Below are 11,074 nucleotides of genomic sequence, written 5' to 3' on the forward strand. Positions count from 1 at the left end.
GCAATTGAAGCTGACAAAAGAAAAGTACATGTACAAACCTTGTCTTACAGTACAGCAGCTTAAGCTCGATGCGACCTTTCCCTCTTGCGTCGACTGAATGAAATGACGGTGTTTCTTGCCAATGAACTTATTACAACTGCCGCTTTTATATAATAGAACGAAAGGAAAGGAGGGACATCTTTTCTAATATTTGTTTCGGTGATAAGCTTGCTGACAATTTTGCTTCCTCCGCAGTCAAGATGTATCGACGTACCGACAATTTCAATTTAATACTTTTGCACAGTTTGTCAAAACAGTGTAAGGAAACTGTAATTTCAGGAAATCTGGCATCTTTTTTCTCGAGATTTCTGGACTGTGAGCATCCCTATAATAATACTGAAGTGAGGCTTGGAAAAATCCCAAGTACATTTTGGTTTCGCTTGCTATACGGCACGAAATCCATCAGTAAAATGTTACGAGAGCTCATGCCACCGATTAGATTGGCGGGAAACGACTCACAAAAACGTGATCTGATTCAAAGGCTGGAAATTATTTCTTTCCTAAAGCTAACAAAATTTGACCTGTCAAATGGAGTAATTGCTTGAAATTACAGTGTGCCGAACTCATTTTCAAAAGTAATTGGTTTTATTCGCTCTTTATAGGCGATGTTTCTTTTTAGTAATTAATTCAAAGCCAGAACTTGGAAAATCCCACTACTTCATGTCAAAAACCTTTAATTTGAGTAGAAATTTTGAACTGTATTTTTTTATGTACTATCGTATTTAAGTACAGAAGAAGAAAAGCCCTTTTCTTCTGGCCGAGGGACTTGTCGGATTCTGTGACCACATTATCTTCGATAATTTGACAATTTGAAACTAATACAGCAATGGTATAAAACATGAACGAAACAATATGATTTTGTCGGTTTAACATACAAGAACAAACACTTCTTAAAATAATTCGCCCCCACTAAACTGAAACATGAGTAATTTAAACGGAAATAATGGCAATAACGATAACTTTAAGTGAGCAATAACCCAGCAATGGACAAATTGAAAACAAGAATCGCAAACGATAACGAAACAGAGAGGCTTCGAGCATGGCTAAATTACTTCCGAGATTCGGCTAGAAAAAGATGTTGGTGGCATCTTCTGTTGCCAGCAACTGCAGTAATGAACTAGAATATCGAACAATGTTGGTTCAGAGTGGAAGAAAAATGAAATGGTATAAAAGACATTTTTGCTGTTCCATTCCGAACTAGCTTGTGTTTTAGTCGTGCTCTCCGAAAGAAAAATTCGGAGAGGGCTCTCTCCGATTTCTTCTCTCGGCTAATCCGAGCGGAAAAGTTGACGACTACCTCTGTAGTTAGTCCAAAATTTCCAGAGGAATTTTCTGCTGGTAGGTAGGCATCCAAATTAAATTTTTTCGCGTTGAGGTTGTTGAGTTTTGACATCTGTATGCGTGGGACTTTGTCGCGCTTTTGTCGTGTCGTACTAAACTAACGGTGCGAGTTTAATTGAAGGATTACTCCTTTCTCTTGTTTCGCGTTGTTGCACGGAACTACTCGTCTTTATATCACCTGGCTGTGACTATAATTATAAAATCATTCTCCAAATGACTTACATATTCCTATGAAACCTTCTTGCTAACTTTTCCTCTGCGGCGACGTTACTTGTAAGAACGGGAGCTATCGATCAGTTAAGGCATTGGTCATAAGTATCCTGAGCTGTACTATTAATGTAGGCTTTAGCTGCACAAATTTCTTCCATTATTTACTCCAATTACAGGTCACGAAACAGTTCAGGACGTCTTGGGAACTCGAAAATAATCAGTTTTCAACTCGTAAAAAAAAAGGCTATTAAAAATAACCACTTTTCCAGACTGTCGTCTCGAGTGATTGGTTATCGGGAACAATTTTGGGGAACATGGAGTTAAATCATACTGACTTGTTGGCGCAATATTAAAGGTAGAGACAACTAGAAAAAGCGTGATGACAAAATATTACAGCCGGTGCAAAAGCGCACGTCTGTTTGTTTTCGATTGATATAAGGCGCATCCCGATTGGTTGAGTAGTCTATTTGTATAAGACTGTGTAAAAATGGTTATGACGTGTCATAGAGCTATGAGTGTCTTACAAAACGACCGCGTCTTGTTTTCTTAGCTTGGTACAAACACTAGCACATCTTCTGAGTTTCTACTGAATTTTAGTAGAATTCTACCAGTACACTAATGCAAATGCTGCAATCTGAGTGGCTATTTACTCCTCACTCTTCACTCTTCTTCACCCTTCCACTCCACGCCCTTAGAAATGCTAGACAATTTAATCCTTTTATCTTGCTTATAGGGAGAATATTTGGAGTAACTGGAAATTTTTAAGCAGTTCAATAAGATATTGTAATTGTATTTTTATGGAATAGGACAGAAAACTCAGCAGATAACGAAACAGTGTAATTAAACCTCACCCTTGTATGAAAATCCTGGGTACTAAAACTAAACCCAGTTTTGCGATACCATTGCCTAACCATTTTAAATTTATTACTACAACTCCGAATTGTCCATTATGCAACAGCTGAAAGTTTGAGGCGATAAAAGCACACGGAATAAAGAAAAACGTAGGAGTTTCGGAAAAAGTTACGCTTTGAGGCAGAGGAGCTATATTTTTCGTTTTTCCAGGTTTTTATGTTAAAATATTTCGATTACCCAAGAGCCCCGCTACTTAATTTCATAAAGTTTATCAAATTACTTTTCAATGGTGACATAGATATCATTACTCGTCTTGGGGGTACAGCGATAGACGGCCACTATTTATTTCGGCAAAAATTGTCACAATGCAGAATTTCAGTCATATTTTCTCGTATCACCCGAATTCGATCCAAATAAACTGCAAGGCGATACTCAACTCACAAAACTGAGGGAAGCTAAGGTAGTGTTAGGAAGGCAGGATCATAGACGTTCTTTCTTTTGTCCGAACAAGCTGTTTGATATACACTTTAATATCGTGTTTCCTAAGTCGAGATTTTTCTCTTCTTCGTCAACACAAGAGAATTTGCAATGGCCATTTTCAACGTGCAGTAAACAGTCTATTTAGGTTTTATTAAGGTATCAGAAAGATACCAAATTCGAGCTAAGATAAAAATTATAAGGGTGGGGCTTTGGACCAATTTCGCATGACTTTAATTTGTGAAGAGTTGTCTATGTTTTTCATTTTTCTGGTGTTCATCCATCGTTGTGTAGTTATATTTTTCCTTGGCCAAAATACCCTTTGTATATTATGTTAATATTTTTATGACGGGGCAATGTTGCATAGTGTTTTTCTTGTAGGTGCTATGCCGTAATTACAGTACTTGCATTCTAAGTGTATTTTTCTTTGTCAGACAAGCAATCCCTGGAGCATGATTACTTAATTTATGACAGTACTGTGCAAAAGTTATGCAAACAAACTTCGTGTCTTTTCCACCCAAACGAACGAAATTTCGTCGACAAGAAGTTTGCTTACCAAAAGATGCGCAAGAATCTTTTTGACTGAAAACGTGCGTGACACTTGATTGGTTGACGGAAAGTTTGTTTACGCAAGAGCGAGCGGAAGAATCTTTTTTTTTTTTTTTCTTAATTGAAAGCGTGCGAGAGACTTGATTACTATTCGCATCAGTCCCTTACTAAGCGGGTATTAAATAAGAGCCAAACAAAGTGAAAAAAAAAGCACTCCAACCCTCTACCCCTGCCCCGTCCTGCGGTGCTTTCGTGCACCAAATACAAAGAGACGGTTCAGAAAACAGGGAAGGGATCTTCTTATCAGAAAAACCCAGATAAAACGAGGAGCGCCCAATTCATTCTTTTATTCAGCTTTTAAATATCGCGGTTCATGAATGATAGTTATTTAACTTTTATATTTCTTGATTATTAGGCTTTCCTATGTATTCTAATTACAGCAATATAATAGAACATGGTCCCTAGCTGGGGTATTGAATGTGACACCGAGATTCCCGAGTTTTTGAAACACCTATTAAAAATTAAAATTCTAGTAATAATTTTCCGCTGTGACTTTACCCAACTAGTTTCAGGCCTTTTTTCCTAACAGTATTACTTTTCGTTGCTAGTTATCTTTTGTATTATCTAAGACTAAGCGATGCTTTATGAGGTGATTTACAGAGACTAACAATAAAAGTGTAAGTGACCAGTCTCTTTCAACAAAACTGCGGAGGCAGAAATCTGTTACATCTTTTAGCTTTCTGAAATCGTCGCAGTATTGCCGCGGCAGAGGATCCTTTGCTGCGCTTTTCTTCCATAAGGTGTCGTGGCGCTTCATTCAGGTTGAAATCCTCGCTGACGTCAAAGGTTTCATGCAACGGCTTAGCTTCCAGGCCCAGTAGTAGGACCGTGAGAATAGCAAGGACCATGAGGCGACTGGGGCGAACAAACATCTTGTAGCAAATTGCCAGCAAACTGTTAGGGAAAATATAAAAACTGGTTTTATGGTAAGATACAACAAAATCAAGCAAGACATATGACTGAATCCATTTTTAAAACTCGCGTTCCTATTTAATAACGTCTCAACGCAAATTACCAAGATTAAATATTTTGATATCAGTGTGTTATTCTCAATATATTTGGCAGTTTGCTCGACAGACCAAATTATTTTCTTCCGGTGTATCATTTAAATTTCGAGTTGTCACAAATTTACCGTCGTGGGTGGACCTGTACGATCGAAGACAAATGACTCATAATATTTTTGTAACTCGATTATAAACTAAATGTGCTTCTATATGCTTATACTATTTCTCAGTGCGTATCGGTGGATAACAAATGCCAGCTAAACGAGATTCAAAATACTTTGATTGAGGTTTTTAACTTTGCACCACTGCCGGTAGCGGGCTTCCGACGGTTTTTAACAATTAGAGATTTAGAGCTAAATGTGCCGTCACGCCTTAGTTTTGGTGCGTTATTTTGTTTTGTTGCCTTTTTTTCTTTATAAGTAATGGATGAAAAGAGAAAAGTGAAATAAACAAAGAAATAAATGATGTAAGTTGAAATTCACATCAGTTTGAAAAGGACAAAACTCACTTGAAAAACCAAATAGTATTATTTTCCTTTTTAGTGTTAGGACTGGGGTTCCTCAGGGTTTTGTGTTCAAAGAAACATGGTCAATTGTCTTCAGGGAGTGTGCAATATTGTTTGATTACTTTTGGAGAACAAGAGGCACTCCTGAACGCGAAAGCTTTTATTATTAAAGGCTTTATTGGGTTTCAATTATCATATTCGTAATTACGTGAAAAAAATACTACTCTAAGGAAAAAAAAGAATAATAAACGAAAGAAAAGGTATAATAACCAAAGGGACAAGCACGAACGAGACCAAAGGACCCATGCAATAGCAAGGTGCCGCCCAAATAGAAAATTTAATTTAAAACGTTAAAAATTACAATTTTATATCAGCATCTATGAGTATCGAAAGGAAAAATTTAGTGTGAGCTATGAACGATGGCATGCGCACGATCTTACAAGTGACCAAGTGCACGGGCGTTCCACGTCAAATGTTGTTCGCAAAAGGCTTGTCAGAGTTTGTTTTAAAAAGTCTTTAAAAACATCGAGACTGGAAAGGCTACTTTTAGGCACAAATTTACAAGTAAAATTCCATAGGTTGACAATCCTATTAAAATAAGAAGCCTGAAATGCAGAAATTTTGCAAATTGGAATTTTTTTAGGGAACAAGGAGGAAATTTCAACTGAAATATCTCGGGGACCAGGATGAAGAGCCCCTGGGCATCAAGGAAACATGTATCCCCGGGGAGGTCCTGGTAACCGTGTTTACATATAAGCCGTTTTTGGCGGTGTGAGTTTTATTTTGCAATAATATCGATGAACTACCAGTTTACAAGACAACGGAACGAATTTTCGCAACGGAATGAAAATTTCTATTCGGTAGGGCGTCTCAAATGAACGAGTATGGGATTTTGAAGTGAACATTGAGCAACGAGGGGCAGCTGGGGCGAATTCGTATCAGCGTTTTCTTTCCACGCGATAAAAAAAACACCGCTGAGTCAGGGACATTCCTTAGATTAAATTGAAATTGAAGTTACTGTTCACGGTGTGCTAAAAATCGATTTCCGTTAACCTTTGACATCAAAAACGTTTCTTTTCTAAAAACCGTATGAAAAGTGTGCAATATAATAACTGTTAGATGCAATCTTTAAAAAACTGCCATGAAGAAAAGCACTCTGCGAACAATCTGCGAGTAATTTTGCATAAGAAGGGTATTCATGATCAGCTTTGGAATATGTTTTTAGCTATTAAATCGAAAACGGACAGAAACCCATAACTTTTATTGTGTTCTTCACCCTTGCGCAATTTCAATCTAACGGGCGACTGAACTTCGATCGATTTCCGGATTTCGATTTCAATTAATTTTTAATTCCCTTCAGTTTCATTTAGCCCGGCCCGCTAAGTACTGTTTCCGCCCCAAAGTTATCATATTCACTGCCATTGCTACATTAATCACTGATCGTCATAACAAAAAGAGAATCTTTCTCAAACGTAACAAGAGTGGAAGTAAGTTATAATTAAAAGATCTCCTTATATCCACAGATTTGAATTTCCAATCTACAGTTTCTTTTCTATCAGTTTCCATTTCGACCGGCGCAGAGTGTGTTTTCGAGATTTACTCAGTTGCAGATCGACTGACAGTGGATAGTAACATGTTACATTATTTGTTTCTCATCAAAGTGGTTAAAGCGTTTTGAGCAAACATGCGACTAAGGTATTAGGTTTGTAATCATTATTTCCTTTCCAGCTTTATCCGATCAGTCATTGACTGAAGCACCCTCGAAAATTTCGTTCGTTTGACTTGCAAATAAAAACAGAAAAACCGTATTTATTGTTTTCTAAAATAGTAATGAGCACGCTGTAATGTTTGAGATTTTAGAGGCAGTTCGGAACCAAAAACGAAAAGCACAGTTACAGATATATAACAAATAAAACCGAATGTTAATCTTAGTCAACAAAAAGAAGGGAAAGGAAACAAGTATCGAAATCAACTTATGCATTCTTCTGAATGTTCGCTTTCCAATTTCATTACAACGCGCTAATTTCCCTTAAATTAAATTTCTGGACGTGTTTTGGGTAAAGTTTTGTTCCAAGCGACCAAACGCTTATGAGAGAAATACAGTCAGCCCGAGTTCTTCGGATAAGTGTTCACAAAACAAACCACGCTATCCGCTGAATAGTGATTTATACGGTGGATAGCGTTATCCACCTTTCGAACAACCCGGGCCTGGCGCCTTTCTGCAAAAAGGAACAATACTGGCGCAGTAGACAGAGTAGGATTTAGATGGTTTTGTTTCAGGGGACAACAAACTATATAAATGGGATAATTTTTTGCTTGTTAGCAACGTGCATTGAAAGAGAGAAGAAATTTAGGACGAAACCAAATACGCTTGGCTGAGAAGCGAAGTATTGAAAGTCAGTAAGAAAAGATAGGTCAATATGCGAAGACACAGAAAGGATGCGCGCAAATTTTACAAATACCGTAAGCTTAAACGTTCTTAACCACGCTAGAATAAGTGAGCTCACCTTTTCTACGGGGTGATCTGAATTTCTTAGTTCTTCGATCCCAACAGCTAAATCTGAAGACGTTTAATCTTCGTATGCTACGACCCTTTGATGGGCAGTTAATATCATGCATCTTTAATTAAGCTAGCTTTTCATAATCACTTTGATTGGAGTGATTTCCTTCTGTCAAGCTGTCATCGGCAATACAACTGAAGAAAAAAAACAATTTTCTCCTCTGACGCCTAAGTCAAATACGAGCACAAGTAATTTCCAGGAAGTTGAGTTCTACGCCCACAATTTTTCGTAAAAAGCTGGACTCGAGAAACGTGTCATTGAAAGTTTCCTGCTGATCTTCAGAGTAAAGTTTCCGCTAATGGAAAAGGAACCAAGTTTACATTATGAAAAGATAAGAAATCCTCTGGACGTGGTTTCAGTCCATGTCCCACCCGCTCCTTTTAAGGCCTTGCTACAAATGAAGATCGGCATTTTCACCTGCCGTGTTTAATGACGTTCGTAATTGTCGAAAACTATTATGCTCCTTCATTTGCTGTTTACTTAAAAATATTACTATGTACCGAGGAAAGTCATCAAAACGCAAGCCCTTCAAGTGCTAAGCTTTTCCGGCACATGACAGGAAGTAAACCCTTTCAAAGTGAAAGAGCCTTTATAGTAAGTGGCTTTTTTATCGCGATCGCGAGTAGATAGGAACATAACGACTTGATTGAGTAAAATGCTACAAAAAATACTATCAAATCTCAGCTTTGTTTTGCTTTCAGACAGAGATAGCAAGAGGAAATTAAAATTATAATACAATTCTCCATTAAAAAGTAATTATCCTTGGCCAACCAAAACTAAAACTGACAGGATAATCGCCGTGTTAAAAGTGCTCTCCTCTAGGACCTCTCAGGCCATGTTGCAATTGAAAGATCTTCACAAAGGTGAATACCCACGCCTACTGTCAAGTTTTGAAAGGAACACAAACTGAGTAATTTTTAATTCAGTTCGTCAGCTGTTTTTTGTCCAATTAGATCAAGGCAAGTACTTTTCTCTGTCGCTGAAAGGAATCGTTAAATGACTGGCAGTGACAGAAGCCAATCGATATCTTCCGCTGGTATGCGCGCAAAAAGAAAAACAAAACGAAAAAGGCACTTATTGTTTCTGAATGTTAAAATTAAGTTGCAAAGCCTTTCTTGTATTTTGTAAACTAAGGAAGAATTTCCTAACGATATAGAGGAGAATCTTTGTTTACAATATTTGCCTCATTACCATAAGCGATACAGTTTCTGATGGAGCTACAAAGAGATTAATACTACATATTGAAAGGGCACAGCACGATTAAATGTCCCAAGGAATTTGAGCGCGATGTATTGAATACTTTTTGTGCGACGCGGGTTTAAAATCTCAAAATTTTACAAAGAATGTAAGAGCTCATTAGCGCTTTTGCCACACAGAAATTTTGATGTTTTTGAAAGCCAATTTCTCCTCGAATATTACACCCAAAGAGCCAAAAATTTCACCACTTACTAAGTTTCACAAGCTCTTTAGGTTGCTCTTGTAAAATCGTGTCTAGCATGATGCCTTCTATGCGAATATGTTAATGAGGAAAATTTAAACAATGACGTCAGCAAAGATTTTCCTATAGGGATAGGTATGGCCTTAATTATTGTTCAAATTTATACCTCGAGACAAAAAAATTGAACAATATAATCACAGAGTGTTAATTTTTTGAATCATCCCTGTCTCTGGCTTTTCCAGACAGCTTCTTCTTCTTTGGAATTAAAAAACAATTAAGGTTAAATCCAAAAAAGGTGACGTGACAAAACCGCTATATATTCCGAGAAGGCTATTTTAGCCGATACCATGCGTTCTTTGGTTATGAAATTTTTCCCGAAAATTCAGGGTTATTCAAAACTTACGTGCATGTGTTATCAACAATCTTTGCAAGTGAATAAACTTATGTAAAGTTTGAAGAAGTGTTTTGACCCTTCGCAATTTCGTCAAAATTGAGGGAAAATTGCTCTTCTTCGCTTGAACAGTCTGTTCTTTAATTCATGTTAGAGTTGTTAGTTTCAGTACGGTTAGTTATCCGGACTAAAGAAAACAACGTACCAAATAGAATTCGAACTGCATGGAGGCCAAGTAACTTATGAATCATTATCTGCGTTTACGAAACAGTTGAAACAAGTTTCCTTTGCAGAATTCACGAAAGGAGTATCTTCTGTCGACTCTGTTTGAGATCTTCAATTCGTTTCAACCTGGTCAAATAATCATCGAATCTACATCGCCACCCAATAATGACAACAGATACTGAATTAATCATATTATTCCATGGTTAATATCCTGATCGATTTATTGTTCATTATTGCCAGGTTAGAGCAGACTTCGTTTTTAATCATCTGCTGAGCCAGATATGAGCACTGATTTATTTTTCCAAAGGTGCAACTGGGATTTTAACAATAACTGACAACTCATTCTTTCTGGAGCTAAAAGGGGAATCAATTGAAATTATTATTTAACTTCTTATTCGACCCGTGAATGGAATTTTGGGGCGCGAAACGAAGACCATGACCGCCGCTTATAAACCCTCAGATTCTGCTTGTAAACCGTCCCGCTTATAAGCCTCTCCCGGTTATAATCCTATTTACCTGTGAACAAAATATTACTTTAGATTATAATCCCTATCCCCCCCCCCCCCTCCCCCTAGATATAAAAACCCCTCTAGTTTCAAATGAAATGAATTCGATTGGTCATTTATCAATTCATATGAGATATCTACGCCGCAATCTTGGGAAAACATGGAAGGACAAAGCCCCCCAAAAATGAGGTGCTCATTAAAGCAGGACTTCCCTCCATGTATACTCTCCTCCCTCAGAAGGAAGAGCAGTTCCGCTCAACTTCTATTAAACCGTAAAATAAAGGGAAAATGGCTTTGTTTCACGACTTTATCAATGTGCTGCGATTGATTGTAGCTAAAGATATCGGCTTTGCGTCCAATCCCTGATTCCCTCACTGAGACTTGTGCGCGGGGAATCGCGGTAGCTGTAATCATCTTCGTGCGCTCAAAGATGAGATCTTGAAGATGGCATGTGCATGATGAATACAACCATGATCCCGCGCATGCAAGTCTCATAAGCGAATCGAGGATTGGCAAGACTGTTGTGAAAGACTGTTCCTGCCAATTTTCATACTAATGCTTAAATCCTATGTATTCAAAACAGGAGTTGCTTTTTCTATCATTTCACTTAGATGTACTTCTAAGTGTAAAATTTACTGGAACCAGTGCAAGTTACTTCGGACACCGTAATCCTGGAGTAGTATATGAGTCAGACACTTCAGTTTGCAAAAAAATGTTATAACGATAACAAAGTCACAGTGCGAGGACCTTTAATGACGACCTTCGCAGTACAAGAAAAAAGGATATGCTTCTAAGTGCAGTATTTACTCTGTTGCTACTTTAAAAATTTTGCATTAAGATCTGTCACTGCATAGCATCGACTGACAATACTCGAACTCCACACGATTACAACTGAACTTCAAGCTATAACAGAATA

The sequence above is a fragment of the Orbicella franksi genome, chromosome 13 (genome assembly GCF_964199315.1).
Source record: "Orbicella franksi chromosome 13, jaOrbFran1.1, whole genome shotgun sequence".
NCBI classification, from domain to species: Eukaryota; Metazoa; Cnidaria; class Anthozoa; order Scleractinia; family Merulinidae; genus Orbicella; species Orbicella franksi.